The sequence below is a fragment of the Palaemon carinicauda genome, chromosome 2 (genome assembly GCF_036898095.1).
Source record: "Palaemon carinicauda isolate YSFRI2023 chromosome 2, ASM3689809v2, whole genome shotgun sequence".
Lineage (NCBI taxonomy): Eukaryota > Metazoa > Arthropoda > Malacostraca > Decapoda > Palaemonidae > Palaemon > Palaemon carinicauda.
Genome location: NC_090726.1, coordinates 5,290,963 through 5,298,462, shown reverse-complemented (window position 1 = coordinate 5,298,462; position 7,500 = coordinate 5,290,963). Strand labels below are relative to the sequence as shown.

At 34.9% G+C, this 7,500-nt stretch overlaps 1 protein-coding gene across 1 annotated transcript in view; it reads right to left on the bottom strand.

Moving 5' to 3' along the window:
* LOC137615002 (uncharacterized) overlaps positions 1-7,389 on the bottom strand; it is a 50,730-nt gene extending 43,341 nt beyond the window's left edge. Inside the window, exon 1 of the mRNA XM_068344639.1 lies at positions 7,129-7,389. The gene's annotated coding sequence lies outside the window, so the exon portion shown is untranslated. The remainder of the gene's footprint in view (positions 1-7,128) is intronic.
* Positions 7,390-7,500: the final 111 nt, after the last annotated feature.

Sequence of the window (7,500 nt, the reverse complement as noted above, 5' to 3'; positions counted from 1 at the left end):
TATATATATATACACATATATATATGTGTATGTATATATATATATATATATATATATATATATGTGTGTGTGTGTGTGTGTGAGTGTGTGTGTGTGTGTGTGCGTGTGAGATTGTGCACGTATATCTCAGATTGTATAGGAATACAATACAATGTGTGTTGAGGATATAGGCAGACACAGGAATGACTGGTTTAATGTACCCTGAGATATGGCTGTTATATCCTTTGTGATGAATGGAGTAATACGAAAAATCAGGGAAAGGATATTGGATGTATGAGCAAAGTTGTGTAATAATATAATTATTATGAATAACATGTGGAATGGATGATGTTTCAGATTGTATAGCACTGACTGGGCTAGTGAAGACAAACTTCAGGAGCTAGTGAAAAAGTTAGAAATTGCATGAAAGTAAATGCACGCATGTTAGGTAATGAGGGAAGCGGTTGATGGAGTAACGAATATTATGCATTACGGAAAAAGGAAGCAATTAATCCAGTTAAGTATTTGGTAATGAAGGAAGAGAAGACGATGGATGAACGAACTAAGAAAATTTGCTGGTATAGAATGGCATAGAAAGACCATAAACAGATGAGAGTGGAAGGACATGTCGGAGGCCTCTGTCCTGTAGTGGGCTAATTACGACTGATGATGATAATGATGATGATGACTTGGCAATGCACAGAGAATATGAGGTTAAGATACATGTATTTGTGTTGCCAATACCAATGCATGGGAATCATTTTATAGAATTTGAAATGAGTTCTTTATTATGAAAATCAGATATTACTTCTACAAATTTAGAGCATCATCAAGATATAAAGATTAACCCATCAGCATCTCGATAATGTGATTCATCTTTTTTAATCACACTTACATACAAATATATGAACGACTAAATATATGAGACATAAGTTTATGACATTCTCTTATAAGATATCAGCCGCCTTTCTTTTTGTATGCGTCACTATAATCCTTCTTATTGAGATAACCATTAATTCTAACTGAAAAAAATGTACAGCTGGACACAGGAATTCATGGTTCATCTCGCTCTGAAGAAGTGCACCCTGCCACAACCTTACTGCACGGCAAGTTCCTGCATTTAGACCCACCAACTACCTCTGCCATCTCTCCCTATAGCATCTGTTTGATTACTCGCCGAGCAATGTGTGACAGGGTGCATTTCCAGAGAGCGAGGTGTGTCCGGAATTCCTGTCTCCTACTGTACCATATCTAGGTTAGTAAAACACTAAGAGAAAAGTCTCATAGCATCAGTAAAAAAAATATTGAATCTTAAATAAAGAAAAATCGATCATATTTTATCAAATGGCTAAAAAAACTTAAAGGGTGCCTTAAGACACTAATTGGTCTTTATATTGGTGCAATGTATAATGCATAAGTGAACAACTGAGAAAAGGAGTTTCACACAATTCTTGAATATTTCATAAAATTCTTAACAAACCCTATTTTTAACAATAAATCATTAACTTTATTATAATTTATAGTCTAACGAATTAACATACAATCAACCCAAAACAATAAATCACTAACTTAATTGCAATGCATAATCTAATAAATTAACGTGCAATCAGTTCAGATCAAAATTAATTAATTTCATTACTAAGTATAGCCTTCATAAAATATTATACAAACAATAACAAACAGACCAAAACATAAATTGTTAACATACAATCAGACCAGGTAATAAATCAATTAATTCATTTCAATTTCTGTTTAATGAATTAACACACAACCAGATCAACCCGACAAGTAAACAGCATATCACCATCAAACATCCTAATACATTCTACATCAGCAAAACAATTATGGCTTTCTATGACGTCAATGGCACCATTTCCCTTTGCACGATGTCAGATAAACACGTCAACAACAACCACAGCCATAGTTTGGGTTCTTAAACACATAGAACTAAATACAGCTCTATGGAGATAACGGGACATGTAAACCATGTAAATCTAATGATATAGAATCGTATAATTTTCATAGACGTTGAGAAACAGATGGCTTATTCGAATAACTAATGACATGCGACTATGGTCGGGCAATGAGGTGAAAGGTGTCCAACCGTGATGTCCGTAAGTCACGTGAAGTTTCATTAAGTTTTTAGGACATCTTGCGATGTTTAGCTATTTCAGGATGCTATTCAAAACCAGCTTGTGTTTTCTCTATTGCCTTCATTTATGCTTTGGGTGTCATCGCCATATTTTTTCTTTATTCTTTTTTATCCACACTACCCTTACCATCTCTCTCTCTCTCTCTCTCTCTCTCTCTCTCTCTCTCTCTCTCTCTCTCTCTCTCTCTCTCTCTCTCTCTCTCTCTCTTCTTCTTCTTCTTCTAAAATTTCTAAAGGTCTTTTTCTACCTCTAGTATAGTCTCTATTGCATTAAAATGATTTCTTGCTCTTTTGCCATTCAATATTTCCACATTTTAGGCCTATTATTTGATGACAAAGCCTCTCGGCTAGGTAACAATTGAAAAAATATTTATTTTACAAATATCTCATCAAAGTTTTTTTACTGTTCCATATGTAAACTAGAAAAGCAATCTGAGAGTGCAGACTTACACCACGGCAGCTTATTTCTCGAAACCAGCGTGCCTTTCCCAGACTCAATTAATTATTTCCAGCTCTTTACATAACAGTTTAAAATCCATGCAGGTTTCTCACTTTACGATTAAAATTGTGGCCGTATGGTTGATGACAGGAATTTGACCTTTTGCTTGACCTTGACCTTAGATTCAACCTTGACCTTCGACCTTAACATGTATTAATTGGCATAGATTTTCATACACTCAAGTATGAACCAAGTTTAAAGTCTATGACAACGATGTCCAAACTTATGGCTGATTACGTGAATTGGACATTTTGTTTGACCGTGACCTGGATCTTTGACCTTGACCTTCCAAAATTTAATTGTTTCCAGCTTTTTACATAAAATTTAATCTCTGCAAGTTTCATTACTCTACGATTGAAATTTTGGCCAGGAAGCTGTTCCAAAACAAACCCACACACACAAAAACAAACACAAAAAGTGACGAAAACATAACCTTCCAACTTCGTTGGCGAAGGTAATAATCTAGTAACTTTTCATCAGGAGTCTCTCTCTCTCTCTCTCTCTCTCTCTCTCTCTCTCTCTCTCTCTCTCTCGCATCCTGTCCCAGATTTAAAAAAACTATGTTTCATTATCATATTATTTAGATTTTTGGCTTTATCTTTTAACGTTCAATTCACCCTTTAGTTGAACATGTTACTACGAAGGTAAGTTTCGCATCTCTAAAAAAATAGCAAACAATATACATAAGGAAGTAAATAACCGACTCATGTCCCCTTTACCAGTTGGAGTACTCATAACCACAACCCTCTAATCTCGATGCAAAAGCCAAGTAATTCTCCGGGCTCTGTGATCTGTACCTATCTCTCAGAGACTATCCAACCACGAAGTCTCTTGGCTTTTTAGTTCAAACTGTATATCTTCTTTATTACCAAAACTTTCCTTCCACGATATCCATCCCAATTCATCTTACCATAACACTAACCACATCTCTCATTAATCACATCATTATTCATCTTAATGACGTTCGTCTGTACTTTGTGCGAGGATGCTCTATTAAACGGCTCAAATTACTTATCTTCATCTTTCTGTTTCGTGTAGGATTTCTGGACTTTGTTTACTCGGGTATTGAACTAATGTGAAAATATCTTCTTGGCTACCTGAGTTTAATGACAGGATTTAATATGACTTCAAAGCGTCTTTATCATTTCTGTGGTCTCTATTGCCTCCTTTTTATGTCCATATATCAATAAGTTTTGGTACCCAATTAGATACACCCATGCCTTGCAATCTGTTAGACGGGAGTTCGAGATCTACCCAAGCCTGACAGTTTCTAGAAGTGGCTATATGTCTACCTACTGAGCCATCAGCAGTCATTGCCTGGCCTTCCGCTGATCATATGCATACATGGTCAGGTTCTTCTAGGGCACTGTCCTGTCCTTTACCTCTCCTGTCCTGTCCTTTGCCATTCAGGAGCAAACATGTTTTTCTTCCTATCCATGTTCAATTTTTCACACGATGCACATTCAATTCAATTCTGTGGAAATGAACCGCAAATCAGGTTATTCTTTTCCTTCACTTCCACCTTTTCTGTCTCTCTATTTATCCTTTCACATTTTAATTCTTCATTCTTCTCATTTCTTTTACTTATTCGTTATATTCTGCAGTCTTCGTTACCTTCATTTTCATCTTCTGGGGTTTCCTGTTCTGCATCATCGGTTGAATCTACATTTCTGTTGTTCTCCTTTGATATCTCTCTCATAATCATTCATTAGATTACGCAGGCCTTATATCAACACGGGGATCATGTGACATGTTGTGAGAGGATGTACGATGCCTGGTGTGGACCTATGGACACCTATCAGCCAAAAGAAACATACAAGCTCCCATATTGCATAATTACTCTTATACCTACATCAATTTATATTTTCATAGAGCAAAGACCAATTAAAAACGGAACCTTGTGCATTTTTATAGCCCAGTGTCGAAGAAAATACGAAAATGTTATGGAGTGACTGGAAACCCGAGGTAGGAAGAAGATTCCAATGCCATAATTACCTCTATCATAAACAAAATCCCACCTTCTTTCCCTCACCTTCTTCTGAACTATTCTATGTCCCTTAAAAATTATGTTTCTACACGGCGAAATTCTCAATTTATATACCTTGATGCAAGCAATAATTCCTTTTACTTACTCTTTTATTATTCGTATGACATGCATACTCTCTCTCTCTCTCTCTCTCTCTCTCTCTCTCTCTCTCTCTCTCTCTCTCTCTCTCTCTCTCTCTCTCTCTCTCATGATCCCTTTCCTTTGGTGCATTAACATTGTACAATATCGCCAAAATATGTCTTCAAGAGAAACTTTTTAATTTTAGTCTGAATTCTAATCCTGCCATCACTACAAGACCTTAATGTTACCTCTGGCGACACTTATTTGTGTAATCATGTAGTACGAAAAACATTCGATCTTCAATTGAAATCAGACGTAATAACGATGCAATCCCAAATTACGTGTTCGGAGCGATGACAAAAGCCCTATCTGTCATTTTATTTATTGTTAAGTTATTTTCATTGGAAGTTTCTGTAATTTTCTGTTGCTTTAGTCATTTTCTCTATTATTTAGGTCATCTTCCATTTTGTTTTCTACGTTATATTTTACAGTAGATACGACAATTTTCTGATGTTTTGGTCGTTTTCTCTATTACTTCGGTCATTTACTCAAGCATCCATCATGTTACCCGAAACATTTTCTTAAAATGACCCAACAGATTGATTACCCGATTACATATCAATCTTATCAGCCAACTGCTATTAGAACAAAATTTATCAATGCCATAGTGAGAGAAAATTCATGGCAGATTACAATTATACCACTCTTTCTTGTAATTACTAATACAGAGCCTTCTGAAGGATCTTGGCATCAAATATTCAAATAAAAATTTATTTCATCACCCCATGGATTTTTTTAAGAATGACTTTAAAGAATAAAAAAGACAGATTCATTAACATTTCTGTATTATTATGACCCAAGAATTTTTTTTTTCTTGCATTGAGGACAGTTGAATGATAATTAAGAAAAGGTTATTACAAACTAAAAAACTAAAGTCCCCACCGCCGTGTGATGCATGAGCCTCCAGCAAAATCCTCCATCCTGCCTTTTCTCTTACTTTACCAGTTAATTCACATTACCCCACTAGAAAGAGCGATCTAGCAAGCCAAAAATACATTTTGAATAAATTATAATTTTTTTTTTACCTTTTATAGAAAAAATTACAGCATTTTGTGCCTCTAATCATCAATTTACTATTGGAATTACAATAATTGTAATGAAGCCATATTTTACTTCAATTTAGCAACACTGCTCACCAGAAAAAGAACATTTAGGGTTACTATATACATAATTCCTTATTGCAATACCGATCAATAATTGTAATGAAGCCATAGTTTACTGCAATTTAGCAACATTGCACACCAGAAAAAAGAATATTTCGCGTTACTATATACATAATTCCTTATTGCAATACGGATGCAATACCCAGTTGTTTGTCCACTGAGCGATAATAAACATTTCTCTATACAATAATTAATATACCATCATAGACCGTGGAGAGGATGGGCAAGTCTCCCAACTCGTGTATCTCCAATTACGTGCAATTTCCCCATCATTATTCCTTCATTGGTGCGCTGATAGATTATTACAAACTAAAAAACCAAAGTCCCTACCGCCGTGTGATGCATAAGCCTCCAGCAAAATCCTCCATCCTGCCTTTTCTCTTACTTTCCCAGTTAATTTATATTACCATGCTAGAATGATTTTTCTTTTTACTCGGATGTTTCAAATATGTAGATTCGTGTATGTCTCTTAATGATATTCATTCATCTCAGATCTGCGGTCTCTTTTGTTTTGCCTTTCTGTGGAATTCAGCTCTCTCTCTATACTTGTTCTGTTTTGATGTTGGTAAATTTTATATTTTTATTTTAAATTTATTCTATTTAAAAGTATACATATTTTTTTGCCATCTCATTTTGTTCTACTTTAATGTGTTCATCTTATTTTTTTTTCCTTTCAAAAATGTTCTATATAAATTTTTACATCTTATTTTTTGCTTTTAAATGTTTTCTGTTTGAATGTGTACAACTTGTATTTTCATTCTAATATTTAGTCTGAATGTGTACACATTATTTTTCTAATTTTAAACATATTCTATCTGAGTTTTTGAATAATTAAATCTTTCCTATTTAATTTGCTCTATTTGAATATATGTAATTTTCAACGATAAAGAAAAATCTCACTGAATGAAAAAGAACTTTGATAACGAAGTGTTTATTCTTACATAGCTACCTAATATGACCACATAAAGTCTAAGGGTATTAAACACCATGTTTAACTATTACAAATTTCACACAAAGGAAGAAAATATATTTAGTACCTTGAAATAGGAAATCTTCGGTTTATTCAAAATGAAAAACAAAAAGGTAGTGAAAACTTCAAACTAATCACTTGAAATTTCACAAATATCTGGACCTTTCGGACCCCCAACGGATGTAATTAATTTCTCACCTGTTGGAGACTCCTAACGTCTTGTCACGTCGTCAGAAATTTAAATCACTCACAAAAATCGAATTCAAAATATGTTTGCTGTTTTCTAAGCACTATGTCTTTGGAAGTATGAGTACGGCTTGCCTTTACATGCACTCGTGTAAACATGCACGTCACTCAGCGGCGAAATAGGCTTCGCAAACACGCGTGTTTGTATGTCAATCAGATCACTCTGGGAGAGATTAGCGTGTGACAGGTTCTTATATGCAGTCCGCTAGAACAGTCAATCGTCAACCACGTGGACAGGCGTTTGAATGAGTCGGCGAGACAGCATCCGCTATGTATATATATAAATATACCTTTGAAAGGAACGCCTCTAGGTGGCGTACGACC